The 17,550-nt window shown below is 38.8% G+C and overlaps 1 protein-coding gene across 3 annotated transcripts in view; it reads left to right on the top strand.

Annotated features, from left to right (window-relative positions):
- The window catches only part of LOC110677835 (extracellular serine/threonine protein CG31145-like), a 164,668-nt gene that overhangs the window by 79,888 nt on the left and 67,230 nt on the right, over positions 1-17,550 (top strand). The window lies entirely within an intron of this gene.

Raw genomic sequence — 17,550 nt, 5'->3', positions numbered from 1 at the left:
TGGAAATTATCTAAAATCTTGAAAAAACCTCAGAAGCCAATACCGGCATTGAAAGAGGAAAACAAATTATTACTAACTAATTGCGAAAAAGCTCAAAAACTTGCTATGCAGTTTGAAAGTGCGCACAATTTTAATTTAGGACTTACTAGTCCAATTGAAAATGAAGTTACTTCTTCTTCTTTCTGGCATTACGTCCCCACTGAGACAGAGCCTGCTTCTCAGCTTAGTGTTTTTACGAGCACTTCGACAGTTATTAACTGAGAGCTTACTGTGCCAATGACCATTTTTGCATTCGTATATCGTGTGGCAGGTACGAAGATACTCTATGCCCTGGGAAGTCGAGAAAATTTCCAACCCGATAAGATCCTCGACCGGTGGGATTCGAACCCACGACCCTCAGCTTGGTCTTGCTGAATAGCTGCGCGTTTACCGCTACGGCTATCTGGGCCCCTGAATGAAGTTACTCAGGAGTTCGAAAATATTCTCAATCAAGAGAACGTTTTCGAAAATGCCTGTGAGACTGATTTGGAAGAAGTGAGAACTATTATTAAAAAATTCAAAAACATGAAAGCTCCTGGCAATGATGGAATTTTCTACATCCTCATCAAGAAACTTCCAGAAAGTAGCTTATCATTTGTAGTTGATATATTTAACACATGTTTTCAATTAGCATATTTTCCTGACAAATGGAAAAATGCTAAGGTTGTTCCAATTTTAAAACCAGACAAAAATCCTGCAGAAGCTTCTAGCTATCGTCCAATCAGTTTGCTTTCCTCCATCAGTAAACTTTTTGAAAAGGTTATTTTGAACAGAATGATGGCTCACATCAACGAAAATTCAATTTTTGCCAATGAACAGTTCGGATTCCGCCATGGACATTCGACCACTCATCAACTTTTAGGTGTAGCAAATTTGATCCATTCCAATAAAACTGAAGGCTACTCTACTGGTCTTGCTCTTCTAGACATAGAAAAAGCATTCGACAGTGTTTGGCATGAAGGTTTGATCGTAAAATTGAAAAACTTTAATTTTCCAACATACATTGTTAGAATAATTCAAAGTTATCTGTCAAATCGTACACTTCAGGTTAATTATCAAAACTCCAGATCTGAAAGACTTCCTGTAAGAGCTGGTGTTCCTCAAGGCAACATTTTGGGACCAATATTATACAATATTTTCACATCTGACTTACCTGAGTTACCTCAGGGATGTCAAAAATCTTTATTTGCGGATGACACAGGCCTCTCCGCCAAAGGACGAAGCCTGCGTGTCATCTATAGTCGATTGCAAAAAAGTTTGGATATTTTTTCTTCATACTTGCAAAAATGGAAGATTTCTCCTAATGCTTCCAAAACTCAACTAATAATATTCCCACATAAACCAAAAGCTCTTTATTTGAAACCTTCAAGTAGACATGTTGTCACGATGAGAGGGGTTCCAATAAATTGGTCAGATGAAGTTAAGTATCTAGGGCTCATGCTAGATAAGAATTTAACTTTCAAAAATCACATTGAGGGCATTCAAGTCAAATGTAATAAATATGTAAAATGTCTCTATCCCCTTATTAATAGAAAATCAAAACTTTGTCTTAAGAACAAGCTTTTGATATTCAAACAAATTTTCAGGCCAGCCATGTTGTATGCTGTACCAATATGGACTAGCTGTTGTAATACCAGGAAGAAAGCTCTGCAGAGAATTCAAAATAAAATATTGAAAATGATTCTGAGACTTCCTCCCTGGTATAATACCAATGAGTTACATCGAATATCCAATGTTGAAACATTGGAACAAATGTCAAATAAAATAATAAATAATTTCAGGCAAAAATCGTTACAATCTTCTATTGCCACGATTAATGCGTTATATGTTTAGGTTAAGTTAGGTTAAGTATATTAAAAACTTTTTTTTTCTCTTATAAGCAGGTGAAATCAACTCACCTGTAAAAAAAACTGAACTGCTACGGCAACTGAAATGTAATATGTTGTTAACAAAATGTTAATTAAATCTTAAATTTGTTTTACCAAATTAGGATGATAGTGTTGTCTAATAACACAGAACACCTTGATATAAGAAATGAATGTAATGTTTGGAATGATACCAATAAAGAAATTAAAAAAAAAAAGTAGTACATATTGAGGATTTTTTTGAAGTTGACTCTGAAGTTGAGTTCGGTGTTGTTGAAATCCTGTTGTGGCTGAGAATGTAGATGAGCATATTTTTACGTAGAATGCTGAGGGCAATACTCGGTAGAAAACTAGACGTAAACATCAAGAATAGTACCAGATATACAGAGACGGCAGACTTTCGTGGGCTAGTCTCTAAGTGAGAAAGTCGAGCTGTGAATAAATAATATTCAGCATTGAAAAATTCACGTTTATCGAGCATAATATCAATATCATATTGAAACTTATGTCTTAGATTTCATTCTATTATTCTAAGCTTACAGGTTTAAAGGTCGATTTTTTCACCATGGCTTAAGCCGTAAACAACGCTTACCCATATATTTAAACTAGGTTTAAGGCCTAAGCGAGGGTGAAGAAATCGACCCTAAGCCATGTAAAGCATATGATGTGTTAAGCCACTCCGGTAAGTTAAGTCAGTTGTCAATATTTCTAATTATTACAACGGTAACAACTGTATACTTGTTAAAAACAGTTTCGACAACTTTGTTTTAGCATTTTTGTAGTTTTTTTTTCAGTGTTTTACGTAATTTTATTATAGTTTATATTGGAATTTTGGTTCAAAAATTCAAATCTAGTCCGTTGTCTAGTGTGGTGCTTCCTTCACAGGACATAACCGTCCACTGAATGCATTAACGTGTCCGTATCTTTAAAAAAAACTAGATTTCTCGAGATTTCTACTAGGGATTTTTTAAAATTGTCCCAAAGGTGCAAAATAATATAAGGAATCGAGCCCTGTACTCAGATTTGATGGACAATTTTTTTGCATGTCTGCCTAGGCACCGTGTAATGGTTTTCCCAGATATCTTGGACCCCAATGGATAAAAATTATGGGTTTGATGAAATTTTGCTGAACTTAAAATATAGTGTATACAGGTAATTGACACTGAAGAAGGCTTAAAGTGGCAGTTGAAATACGCGTATCTATAAAATTAAATGGTATAAGGTATTCAAATCTTGATTCTCTATTGAGATTCTGCTAAGAAGGTTCCAGTACATTGAAAAGAATTAAAATATTTGTTTATGAGGATGTTTCAATTAAACTTTTGTATGAGGAAAACTCTGAGAAATTACGTTCAAAGATTGCCCTACCCAGATTTAAAAAAAAAAACTCCGAGTCGTGAGTAGTGTTCTCACGACTCGGACTTTTTTTTTAATCTTGTAGGGCAACCTCTGAACGTAATATTTCAGAGTTTTCCTCATAAAAAAGTTTGATTAAAACATCATCATTGATTCCTCAGCTATCATTTGGAGCTGGAGCCTCAAAGTTTTCTGACGAAGCGAAATTTTTGGGCACCCTATTCTTTAAGTATCATATATATTACAAAAAAGGAGAAATTATTCCAAGATCAGGTTTTTCAGTATGTGTTAGAATTACACACCTCAGGATCGATTTTGTGTGAATCGCACTTAACTTTGTGTAACTTTGTTTAACTGTGTATACGTATGATAAGTGGCAACAGAAACCATTATTTTTTTAGGCAAATGTTTAGGCCGTCCGTATTGTATTCTGAACCGATATGGATATGGAAGCTCTGCAGAGGATTGGAAATTAAATTTAGAAAATTATTCTGAAGCTGCCTTGCTGCTATGGAACTATTGAATTACAAAGAAAAAAGTATTCTTGTTGATCAACGCGATAAATGTTCTTATATAACAGTAGTGTAGGAAATAGTAGGGTAGGTGTACCAGTTATGGACATAGTAGTTCCCTATTTCGCCATACGTGATAACTTTAATGTCTTCAAATTTTGGAATTTTTTGTATGCTGTATTAGTTAGATTTAAGATGAATCTTGATGTTAAAACATTCAAAAAGATTTAAAATGTGGAACTTATCAAAATTTCAACTATGGCCAAAAAGGGAACCACTATGGCCATAACTGGTACACTTTCCCTAATTTAAATTATAACAACTGTGTTTGAGTTTTTTAACCAGTTGGGAATAACAACTCAATATCACAGTAATTCGCACCGATTGCCTCAATATGCATCACTAGGAAACCAAATTAAAAAATAATTCACATAACTCGGGTAATTGAAACTATATCGCTGTTGCTGCTTCAATGCACATATCGGTTTTAAATTGGATTCATTCTATTGGAATAATATCTTCCACAGTGGTTCTGCCAAAATGAATATGCATACATTTGTTTGTTTATCGGTATATTTCATTTCGCGAAGCTAGGATACATCGATAGTAAAACTAGGGAAGAGTGGAGTTGAATTAAAATTGTTAAATTTTAAGAGACAGATTCAAATTTGTTGGATAGCTAGCTCAATCACAAATACGTCAACATGTCAAAGATGCATAGTTCACAAAATAAGTTATGTATCAGGAGAAGTCCATGAAAAAAATCCTGGATAAACATCACGAGAAATTCATTGAAAACTCTTGAAAAAATTGATGACAAACATTGCAAATCTCGTTCTCATTTGATTTAGAAGCACGATCAAAACAAGCGAAGAGAAAAATCCAATATGTACCGGTCCATGATCGGCAATGTTTCGCAAATTATAACAAGCTTGATAAAAAACATCAGCAAATTAAAGAAATAGATGAGCTTGTTTGAATGGTTTTTATCATGCACAGATATCTGCTCAATCTAATCAAAGCTAAAGCAGATGATAAACGGACTCTCATTATGTTTTGCTTTTTTTTGTTATCGCTAGAAAGCGATAAGTGAGATATACTCTCAATTTTCGCAGAATTCTATCTATCCCTAGTTGGTGGAAACGATTTAGAGACAAATTGTCAAATTACAAAACGTCAAAAGACAAACCGTGAAATACCAAAACTTGGGATTCGACTTAGTCGAAAGAGACAAAACATCGACAGAACAAAATGTTGGATTATTTATTCTTTTGAAAAAGAACCATTCTTCCAAGAATTCGTTCCTATCCAATTCTCTCCTTGCGACGTATAGTATTTTCGACGCCTTATCTTTTTGACGGCTTAGCACTTAACGTTTTAAAATTTCTATCAACAATAAAATTTAATACTAATTGTAGTTCATGAGCTTGCAATATTTCAGTAACTATCCATGAAATGTGTGCATGATTTATCTAGAAGAATCCATTTTTCTTAACTATTTCAAGCACCAGGTACATAACAGTTCTGTTTTCATGATGTTTTGTAATATCTTGATACTGCAAAACCACTAGTGATATATTAAATTGCAAGTATTTCCAATTAATTGTAAACGAAAGTTAGCTTATTGGCAACGTACTTCCCCTAGTAAATACAATTTACATCCATAAAAATAGCACTGAATTGCACTGTGCTGCTTCCATACCACGTGCATCGCTATGGAAATCAAACGTCGCAGAAAACTGGGATACCAATGTAATCGTAAATCAATCAGCGGAAATATGAATCTATCGCTGCGAAATTGTTGTCAAGGGCAAGGTCAGGCGTGAACGGGCGAGGCAACGGGAAGGGCCGCCCAGCAAGTAAAGTAACCAGTCACCACCCACTGTCTATTTTGCATTTGCTGTTTATTTTTTTGGACTACAAGCTGGTACTGAAAGGTAATCAATTCAATGTGGAATTGTCAATAAGGATTCAAGAAACAATATTTAAAACATTCTACGAGTGGAACATGTGGTGGAGTTGCTATCACTGTCCAAAAGCGTAGGATATATCAAAGTTTTTGAAACTTTCGCTATTTCTGTTGAAACACAACTTGGTAAATATAGTTCCATGCTGCCTGTTTGCCTATTCAATGTGGTTATCAGTTTTTTACTGATTTGGGATGGTACACAAATAATGTCACGCTATATTTAGACTTTATCGACCGCCTCTCCCCTCCCCTCCCCTGTGAAAATTGATTAGCAAAAGTCTGAATTTGTTGTCATCGAAGACATCGATACAAGCATGTTTTTTTTTGTAACAAATATGTAAAATGTCTTCATCCACTTATTAATAGAGAATCAAAACTTTGTCTTTAGAACAAACTTAGAACTGATCTTACAATAAATTTTCAGGTCAGCCATGTTGCATGCTGTATCAATATGGACTAGATGTTTTAATACCAGGAAGAATGATCTGCAGAGGATTCAAAATGAAATCTTGAAAATGATTCTGAATCCTCCCCCCTACTATAGTACTAATGAGTTACATAGAATATCCATCGATGAAACATTGTAATGTCCACGAAAAAGTAACAAGAAGTTACTTTTTTCACTCTGACGAAATCGTTAAGACAGATCGAAACAGTAAAGTCGTTGGATTAGGTGAACACCCCAAGTTTTTATTTGCGTTGGATGCCATCCGTCGTTTGATACCTTGATGGTTGCTATGGTTTTTTCTCCGTCCTCCCCACCTTTTTGTCGTTTGTGATTGACGTTTGCCAGTGGATTCCCTCCATCAGCACAGCCAGAATGCGATTTCATTCTATTGTATTGCTGTCATCACTTGTTTACGCGCCAGAAAATAGGAACAGACCTCACATGGAACCAGAACCCGGTTGAGCTGAGTTATGTTTGTCGGTATATGCGAGTGTAAAGTATCACCCTTCTTGACAGAGCTTTCGCTGACGTGTAACATTATTATTAGCTTCCCGGCATTGTTTATGAGCATATTTTGCAGCAGGTCGACAATGGTCAGTAGAAAATAAAGTTTGGCCAAAAATAGTTTTATTGACTCAACCCTCTAATAAAAATCTTTTTTGGTAATCGATTAAAAAAATAATAATTACTCTTTTTAATTTTCTGAAACATGTGTTATTTTCCGTGTTATTAACAGAATGAAGTTAATGAAATTTCATCCGATTCTTCTATATTAGGTTGATTGTATAGATACAATTTTTTAATTGCACATTACATGAGAATTCAAACATTTTTCAAACGTACAAAAATATTATATAAAAAAATGTTTAAATCCTTCGTGACAATAAATAGATTGTGCTGCTCTGTTTGAAATCATAAAAATGTATCTCAATTTTTTTATAAATGTTTTGGCATTGAATTTATGAAGCCCGACCATTGTGCAGTGACAATCGCCTGCAGGAAGTGGTAAAAATTCACCAGATAAAACCGCTGAGGCAGCTAACCGGTTGTCTATGTGCACCAAACAGCGCAGCAGGAATGAGAAATTGAACAAGTTTCGTGCGGAATTCGGACTCGGGAATGAATATTCAACAACCAAAAAAGAGCTACACTTCGATTTGAAATGCACCCAATGCACAGCAACGACCTATCCAAGTACAAGAGTAAATCAAAAACGTTAGTACCGTAAGAGGGGGTGTCATTGATCAGCGAGGTAATATTGAACCTCCTTGTGAAAACTTAAATAAAAAAATGTTGTTATAACATTCGCAATGTATGATTGACGCTTTCTAATCTAATATGGCTAGAACATTTGAAAAAAAAAACGAGTTATGTTCATACCAAATGTTTTTAATTTTTGAAAACAAAAATTCGCATGATCATGAACAACATTACTGCCCATAACTGCATATTTGTAACATTCGACAAAAGTAGGCATTGAGTAAATGGGGTACCAAGTTTGCATTTTATTGCAGTATGGGAGGGAACTGATATTTCAAAAAATCACTAAGAATTCAAAAGTGCATATGTGAGGCTGAAATTTTGTACAACTCATATCGCTTATTGGGTGAATAGTCAGAAAAAAAATTGATAGAAATTTCGTTACCACTGCATTATGAGGCTCATGTATAATCTCAATGTGACTGTTATGCGGTTACAATTGCCAATGTGACAAAACAACTTGGTATTTTTTTCGAATTTTCTAGAACAATCTCACAGATTTTAGTAAGTGGATCGAAAGTATTAGTCATTTGATGACCCTCCCCGGTATTAACTCGAAATTGCCAAAAATGTCGAATGTGACTGTTATGCAGTTATGGGCAGATTATCGAAGATTTGCAATTTCCTTTGATTTCTTAGATGATATAACAAGGAAATTATTACTAGCAATGGACTCATTGGAAACGTTTGTGTAGTTCAAGTACACAGCGGAATATAAATTAGTCTTTTTGCGTGTCTAAAAGAATAAACTTTGTGTCTCCAGTGGAGTTGGAGTTGTCGAATCTGTTTTATTTCTCAGAAATTTTTCAGCACGTTTTAGCTTCAAAGCTCAGGTCGTCAAAGTTGTAGAATATACAGATTTTTAATAGAGTTGAGACTATTCCTTGTTACTTTTTTTTTTCAAATCATCAAAAATTATCTTTTCAAGCCTGATTTGCTGCTGACAAGTAATTTCTTGGCCTATCTTGATGCATTGAAATTTCGGCAAGGAATCAATCAAGAAAGCGGGATTCGCTGTAGAAAATTTCATCAAGGAATCGATAAGAAACTTTTTTAGCAATTCCTTTTCAGCAGCTGATATGCTTTAGTAACAAAGTAAGTATTCCAAACTTTGCTGATTCGTATTCCTTAGTATATAATAACTGATTTCCGTAGTAAATTAAGCAGCACATAAAGCAAACAAGCTGGTAAACATGCATGCACGTTGACTTAGATCGATGAATTATGCTCATTTCAACAGACAAAACCGGACATGCTATGATATTTCAGGTTCAGCAACCTCAAAATATGCAAAGGGCGGTTTTTTCAAACTTCTCACAAAAACTTGTTTCGCAGTGTTGTCTATCTAAAATGAATTCTTGACAAAATCATTTTTTTTTTTGAGGAAAACAAGCATTTCTTAATTATATACTAAATATATGAGAGGCAGAGCTGCTAGCTGGTCTCTTTTCAGAGACTTGGTTTCTTTTCAGAGTCTTGGTCTCTTTTCAAAGATTTGGTCTCTTTTCAGAGACTTGGTCTCTTTTCAAAAACTTGGTCTCTTTTCAGAAACTTGGTCTCTTTTCAGAGACTTTTTTTTATTGCTGGCAGGGTACAAAAAAGCTTCAAAAGCCTGGCCTGTTGTGTGTTGGCACGGTGTGGGACGTTAAGCGTGCTTTACCATTAAAAAACTTTCCCTACTGTTCCTGTGCCTCGATCCCCCCGGTACTACATCAGGAAACTTCATCGGAGGAGGGCTGTGCTCATGCACTTCGTCAATCTCAGCCTCTAACTGTTGTGCTAGTTCGCTGTTGGAGCTTAATGTCGTCAAAAACGCTGCTCACTACAACATTTCTGCGGTGTTTTTTCGACTACTCGTTTTGCTCAATTGGCGGTTAAAAATCTTGCCGGGCCTTTTCACGGTTTTCTGTGCGACGACGCATACTTCTCTTGGGTTGGCTTCACGTCAGAGCTCTGATGAACTTCTACTGGACGCTCATGTGTATTTCGTTGCTCTACAACGACTCGTTTTTCGCTGCTGCATTTCGAGCTCTCCTGGTTGGACTAGTTAGATACCGAGGTCGGCAGTGATTCCGGTTGGAGGGTGGCTTCCGGTTCACTGGCGCTCCGACGACTTAAGCCGGTGATTCGCTACGTACTACTCAGAGTAGTCCCCCCAATAAACATTTTCCCGACGGCGGTAGATCTTCCAAATCGATGCTATCAGGGCAGATGCCGAGGATGGTCCAGCGATTCCAGTGGTGGGATGCTTCTGGTTCACAGGCGCCCCGAAGATCATTTGCCGGTGCAACAACGTGATCTACTCAACTGGTCCCCGCAGTGCACTTAGCCTAAGGACTGTTCATTTAAGAAAGTGGACACGTGTTTTTTACAGTAAACTGTTTATTTTCGAAAAAAAATCATCAGTTTACCTAAAATACATGGAAATCAACGTAATTTCGATCAAATTCACATAAATTTGAACATTTATAGAGCATTGCTGGAGAATGCTCTTACTTTTCTTTTGATACCTCCCATAAAGTTCTGCACAACTTTTTTCGGAACTTTTCAAACTACTTTTTGAACTGCTGACCACATTTTCTTGAAAAAATCGATGGAGCTTGCTTCTCTTCCATCCTTCTTAAGATGCCGTTTGATTATTGCCCAATATGTTTCAATGAGGCGTAGTTCTGAGCAATTTGATGGATTCGATCATTTTTCTACAAATTCGACTTATTCCTTCTTGAGCATCTCCAAAGTAGCTGAAGCATAGTGAGCCGATGCTTGGTCTGGCAAAAACAATGGAGGCATGGTATGCTTTCAGTAGATGGGCAGAAGCCATTTTTTAATGCATTCAGTTCTGTAATTTTCGCCGTTGATTGAACCCGTCGTGAAATATGTAGTACTTTCATACCGCAGGAGCAAATTGCTTGCCATACCAAATCATTTCTCCCAAATTTTTCTGTTGGGATGTATCGTACGTCGTCAGGAATATCTGTTTTGGCCACAGCGTTGAAAAAATTCAATTTGGACACTTCGCGATTTAAGCCAAATCTCGGAACGGCAAAATTGAGAGTCGCCATGTCAATTCGACCCATCGTTTAGAATTTATAATTTTTTTATGTCAACTTTTGTCTGCTGTCAAAATAAACACTTGAGATCACACTGAAACAAAATTTTATTTGTTTTTATGTAATTTTTACACCAAAATGCTAATATTTAGGTGTCCACTTTCTTAAATGAACAGTCCTTACTCCGAAGTTGGCCGGGTAGATGCCGAGGTCGGTCCTGTGATTTCGGTGAAGAGAAACCTCCGGTTGCCAGGCGCCCCGACGACCATTTGTCGGTGCTATTTCGCGAATTACTAAGCTAGATCCCGGCGGAAGACTCAGCCTACTCCGACTCTACGTTGGTCGGCCATGTATCAGGGTCGGTTTTGCAATTCTGGTTAGAGGACGACTTCCGGTTTGCTCTTATCGATCTAATCCCCGACGGAGGATCTAGCCTACTCCGATTGCGGCCCGGAGCTCTCTGATCTTCACACCATCTCCTTTGCAGCAACGCTATAATCGCTATTATTCCCCTGTTCACTGCATTCCAATTATTTTATGCTGGCACATGTTCTGCACGATACTGTCCGGAATTAGGACGCTTGCGGTTTCTGGCATCATCTCGCTTCGTATATCCCTCGATTCAGGGTAGTCTAGCACAGCATGCTCCGGTGTTTTCTCGATATTTAGACAGACTGGACAATATGGAGACTCTGCGTGTCCGAATCTGTGCAGATCTTTCCGGTAGCATCCATGGCCCGACAGAAACTGGGTCAGGAAGAAGTTAACTTCTCCATGTTTTCTGGTCGTCCACACCGACACGTTAGGTATGAGCCTGTGAGTCCACCTTCCTTTCTCCGAGTTATTCCACTGCTGCCACCTGGCCATTGTGTCCAACCTAATGGTATTCCTCACATTCCTAGTGTCCCTTTGCTGGTAGCATGCGTTGACCTCAGCCAGAGTGATACAGAAGGGGACCATTCTCGATTGCGTTTGGTTGTCAACGCTGCAGCCCAAGCACGGACTCCATATCTCAGTATGGACGATGATATGGTCGCCAGAAAACGCCTTGTACTGCTTCCTGGTCCTCAAATATTGGGCATCCTAGCAACAGTGTTAGAAGCTTTCGCTGCCTTTTCGCAGGCATAATCTACGTGGCTGTTGAAATTTAGACTGTCGACGACGATTAGTCCAAGGTGCTGTAGAGAGCGCTTCGATGAAATTGCGTATCCTCCGACGTTGATCTCGAACTGCTGAACCGCTTGTAGTTGCTGACCAGCACCACCTCCGTTTTGTGATGAGCCAACTGCAACTTGGCTCCAGTCATCCACGATTCAATGGTGTCTAGCGATTGCCCCGTCAGCATCTCCACCTCCTCCAGAGTCTCGCCAGGTATCACAACGGCCAGGGGAACGACGTCATCTCGACTCCATTCGGCAGTGTCAAGGTTACCATTTCATCATACATCATATTCCACAGTGTTGGACCAAGTTTAAATCCCTGTGGAACTCCCGCCGTTATTTGGTTGGCATTCGTCCCTGGCAAGCTTTGCAGAACTTAACACAGATATTCGAGGACCCGCATTCTATGTAAGGCTGCAGTGATAGCCTCCCAACTGGTATTGCTGAACGAATTCTTCACATCTATCGTTATTACTGCGCGGTATCGATTGCCTCTCCTCTTTCTCCGCGCACGCGATGACCGTCCGAATAGCATCCACCGTCGAAGTCTTTGTACAAAATCCAAACTGCCTTTTCGACAATCCGTTCTCGCCTTCCGTGTAGATCGTCATGTTGATCTTCTCCGAAAGTTTACCAAGAGTATCCAGCAAGCATATTGGCCAATATGAAGTAGGATCTCCTTGCGATTTTCCCAGTTTTGGCAGCAACACTAGCTTCTGCACCTTCCATCTGTTTGGGCAGCAGCCTTCCGCTAGACACTTCTGCAATGCTGTCCTGAATATATCTGGACACGCCAAGATTGCTGCCTTTAGCGCAACGTTAGGGATACCATCTTAGCCGGGAGCTTTGTTCAGCTTCATTCCTTTCGCAACCGTTATCAGCTCGGTGTTAGACTCTTGGATATCGGCATTTTCTTTACCTACGTTAGCGTACGGCGACGGTTGAGACGCGGTGGGACTATTTGTAGGAAAGATATCGTCTTAAGTTTGTCGGGGCATATTTCAGCTGGGGTAACTGGGCCCTTGATCTTCACCATCACTACTCGGTAGGCGTTGCCCCAGGGACTTGCGTCAGCTTCCCGGCACAACTCCTTGTAACAGTTCGATCTACTCGTCGCTAACTCCCGTTTAAACGCGGCGCTTTTCAGAGACATGGTTTCATTTCATAGACTTGGCCTCTTTTCAGAGACTTGGTTTCTTTTCAGAGATTTGGTCTATTTTCAGAGACTTGGTCTCTTTTCAGTGACTAGGTCTCTTTTCAGAGACTTGGTCTCTTTTCGACAATAAAAACCACCTGTTGGCTTGATATGCCCTGGATCCGGTTTACCGGTTTCCAGTTAGCCCAAGGGAGATTGAACTCCCAAAAAACGCACAGGTCCACAAGCACATCACCATACAAGCGACCTGTAGTACTTCAGTCCATCACCAGAAGCTCTACCCGGCGCATTAGAATCCAGGCCAGCGAGATCCGTATTATGGAAGATTGGCAGAATAAGAACATGGACCACGCAAAGGGTGTGGTTCCTGACAGGTGTGAGCTGACAGCCGTGCTATTCTACACCCTTAGTAAGGATGGATGACACATCCCTGAAACGGCGAGTAGATTAATAGTACGATTTCCCCCGTTAAAACCTTGACAGGCCTCCAAGTACGTTCTAAACCCGCCACCTTATCTGGTGGAAATAGGCTCAGTTGAATCTTTCCTGACTTGTGCCGATCTGGCTCTGAAATTGGCACCCCATAAGGGGCCGGATCAACCCTAGGATAGTGTATCTGCTACTTACGACGAGCGAGGATAGTGGCTTAGTGGAGAATTTCCAAAACAATGCCAATACAATGGAGTTCAACACAGCAGGAGTCAAGGGCGCGAGCACATTCCAGAAAAGCTGTAAGGTGCCACGATCGCAGGTGTATACCACGAAGAAACTACCGACGTATAGCAGTAGCTCGAAGTAATGTGAAACATAAGGACAACAAGGAGGATTCAGAGTCAAGTGTACACACCGAAATCGAGCAACAATGCTCAAGGAGGGCAACCACCTGAAAAACTCAAGGTTGACGGAGGTGAAGAATGTGGTTAATGATCTCATCCAGTTCGTCAAGGACTGGCACAATGTGTGTACCGCGAACAAAAGCAAGCTGACAAGCATCAAATCCTCTGCCAACGCTGCCATGAACGAGCAGAATTAGAAAGCACTGAGGATAAGATCAGAGCTTATGACCCCGAAGGTACGAGCTTGCAAACCTACGAAGAAGCGGGAGAGAGAGTCACCGAGAGAAGTCCCAAAAAATCAGCGAAACGAGCAACGAAAAGGTGTGCCGGAAAAGGTCGAAAACGACGACGGATGGCAAACCGTCGTCAACGCCAAAGATAAAAAAAGAAACATAAAGTAAGATGGAGATGAAAAAGGACGGAAAGAAGAAAGCAAAAAGACACTCTCAGCGTGAGTGGTCGAAAGGGGATGCTATACTTGTTAAGGCAAACGACAAAACATCGTACGCAGATATCCTTCGAAAAGTTGTTATCCAGGAAGTGGTTACCAGTTGGAACGCTCAAAGAGTTTAGTTGGATTTTGGAGGAGTTGACCGATGAACTAGTTGGTTAAAAGCTAATGCTGAATGAAGGTGACTTCAATGCATGGACCGTGGAGTGGGGTAGCAGGGTAACCAATGCCAGAGGTTACAACCTACTAGCTCTAGTCGAAACCTTTTCGGAGACTTGGTCTCTTTTCACAGACTTAGTCTTTCAGTGACTTTTCTCTATTTCAACGCAAGTCTCTATAAAGTCTTTTATTATAACGGAAGGGTTCACTTGAACCAAAATGGTATTTAAGGTCTCTTTATTCCTTATTTTGCTTGCCATGAATCCTGCTGCCAAATTCTGGAGGTTCCAGAGAAACGTTCAGAGACTATTAGGCAGCATCCATAAATTCCGTTGCAATTTTTGGACAAATTTTTGACAACCCCCTCCCTTATCGTAGCCTATGTCCCCCTACCTAATACATGGTTCGTCACAAAATCGTAGTTCCTCCCTCCTCCTAAAATTCTACGTCATTTATGGACAGTCCCTCACGTTACCATTCCACAGGGTTTTAAGGAATTTCTTCAAAAATTCCTTGAGTAAAAGTTTTCTGGAATTTCTCTTGCGATTTCTATAAAGTTCTTTTCTGGCATACTTTCAGGGTCTTATCGAGAGGTCGCGACCGGTCGCCTCAGTAATTCCTCTAATGATTTCTCCACTATGGGCCGATTTCTGCACCACCGCTTATACCTTAAGCCAAGTTTAACCAAACCGGCCCTAAGTGTCCCAGAAATTCATTTAGCAGTGCACCGCGATGTTTCAAGGGATGCTTAGACGACTTTTTTTTTTCAGGATGTGCTCAAGGAAACCTTTGAGCACTCAAATGCTTGTACCTTCGGTAATGTTTACAAGGGGATTTTCCCTGAGACCACTTCAGGGATTTCCCCCGAGATTTTTTGACTCATTCTTCCACTGATTCACTCGGATTTACTATAGGAGATCTTCCAAATATTCTACTGGAATATAGAAGAAAAATCACAAAGAATAACTCTGTAGTTTTTGATGAAAATTTTTATAGGATTTTTTCGGAAGATCCTCAAGAATTCTGATGCCAATTTCTCCAGTTATTTTTTCAGGCATTTTCACATGGATTCCATCAAGAATCTATCCACATTTACCTCTGCAATTGCTGCATATATTTCTCTACGGATTTTTCAGAGGAAATATGTTTGTATTTGTATATTTCTTGAATCCTTGGGGAAAATAATGAAAAAAAATACATTCAGTAATACGAGCAGTAACATTCTCAATATAACCCTGGAGTACGGTAATAATAAAAATGCAGATTTTTAACCCATTCCTGACTGATTTCGTCGGATGAAATTTAAAACAAGTCCAGCAGAATAAAAACATTAGTGACGGTGGTGCTGACCAGATAGCTTGCATCCCATCAGAAAACCTGTCAGCCCGGCTGGATTGATTCCGATTGGACATGAAATTCAATTGTTGCAGCTTGTTTCCCTTGTTCACGGTTCTTGCACTCGGTGTTGATACAGGCAGCAGGTCAAACAACGCCCTGATGGAACCCAATAGAGTGAAGCTAAAATAAAAAGATAAATCACTGTCCCAGCCAGTCAAGTCAATCAATCCGATCCGGGGGTTGCCCTTGGATCGGATTGACAAAGTGTCAGTGTTTTGATTTTGGACATTTTAAATTCAAATCGGTATGCCGGCGGTAACTGGCGCGTGTATTAGTTATCGCAGGTTGTCTTCTTTTTTATTGCCTGTGGCATAATATCTCAACTGGAGCTAACAGAATAAAATAGGTTGTAATAAAATATGTTTTCACGGCGTATCACGTCGTGGTAAAACATAACATGACATTGATTTTCGATCTACCTTATTTTTAATACCACAAATCTAGAGAAGCAGCCATTTGTTCGCGCTAAAAATTTGATCGATGATTATGAACAATCAATCAAATTAGCAGCACGCAGCGTTTTTTTGGTTCTCCAGATTTGTGGTCTTGAAAATTTGAGCTATGGCTTCTATGCATCTTTACCTCAACTATACGTACCGACTGTGTACCGCAATATTTTCGATGGGAAAGTTAGAGCAACTTAATTTTCTACTGAACAGATCTATTGCATACAAAGTTTTCTTAATATATAGAGGAACACGATTTTTTTTTGCTTTGAAAATTTGTTACGTTTGATTTTGAATATTTTTCTTTTAAGAAATCCGTGCCATTTTAGGTAAGACAGAAACTTATATAAAATGCTATCGAATAAACCTCTTGAAGGCAGCAATCAAATAAATTTTCTGCAGTACACAAAAACTATAGAATACTAAATGCGTTTTTTTTTCGTTACAGGTATGCTTCATTTACAGTTGATCCAACGTATATCATAAACACATCTAATAGGCAAGTAATTTTTCAAATGTAGGTACAAATATTTGGCGTCAATTGTGATGCTCTACTAAACTGTAAATTATTGCTCATTTTTCCTAAATATTCAAACATGACTCTGATAACATGATTAAATGACACAAAATGTTCATAAAAGCTTAATTTAGTTTAACAATATGATGATAGAATAATAAAAGAAATTAAAAAAATGTTCAGCTTGGCAAGATTGAGTTCGGCTAACAAAATAATTTTCCGTTTGTTTCACATCAAAAAATTGCTGTGCATTTTTCAAATCTAATGCCCATCCCTGCCATTAGCCTAAGGGCAGTGCAGTTTGTTACTCGTTTGCAGTGCAGCCCGGATGTCAGACTGATAAGCTTGAACTTTCGCTGCAATGTTTGACCTTCGGTTGCTTATCGCTAAAATGACAAGCGCAATCTTAAATCTCTTCTGCATCGGCAGTTGCAATACTGTTACAGCTTACACTGACTGATCGTACAAAACCGCATGCAAAAGAAATTGCACAGTGATAGGACTCGCGCCGTCACCACAATCACTGAATCTGACGCATGGAAACCGATCGGAGTCATTGTCCCTTCGAATTCGATTAGCAACGTTGACGATCGGAAATGATTTCCAGACATTAGCACTGATTAACAAGTTCGTACGAACGTGGAACGAAACGGATCTACTGTTTGATTCAAGGAGAAAATCGCTCAAGTTCAATAGCTTTTTGGGGGACTAGGTGTAAAATGCGCCACCGCAATATCTAGAAGACAAAAAGTGTTTTAGTAAAATTCAAAAATTTCACACGAAATTTAACATTTCTAACGAGAAAACATTTTTTTTCGTATTTACATGCAAGTGTGAAGATTTAATTGCGAACTATTTGTAATCATACGCGACTTGATATATGACAACAAAGTTGGTTTGACAGCTGCTACGGATTGATCTGATTACT

Source organism: Aedes aegypti, chromosome 3 (genome assembly GCF_002204515.2).
Source record: "Aedes aegypti strain LVP_AGWG chromosome 3, AaegL5.0 Primary Assembly, whole genome shotgun sequence".
NCBI lineage: Eukaryota > Metazoa > Arthropoda > Insecta > Diptera > Culicidae > Aedes > Aedes aegypti.
This window is presented reverse-complemented; position numbering and strand designations above follow the sequence as displayed.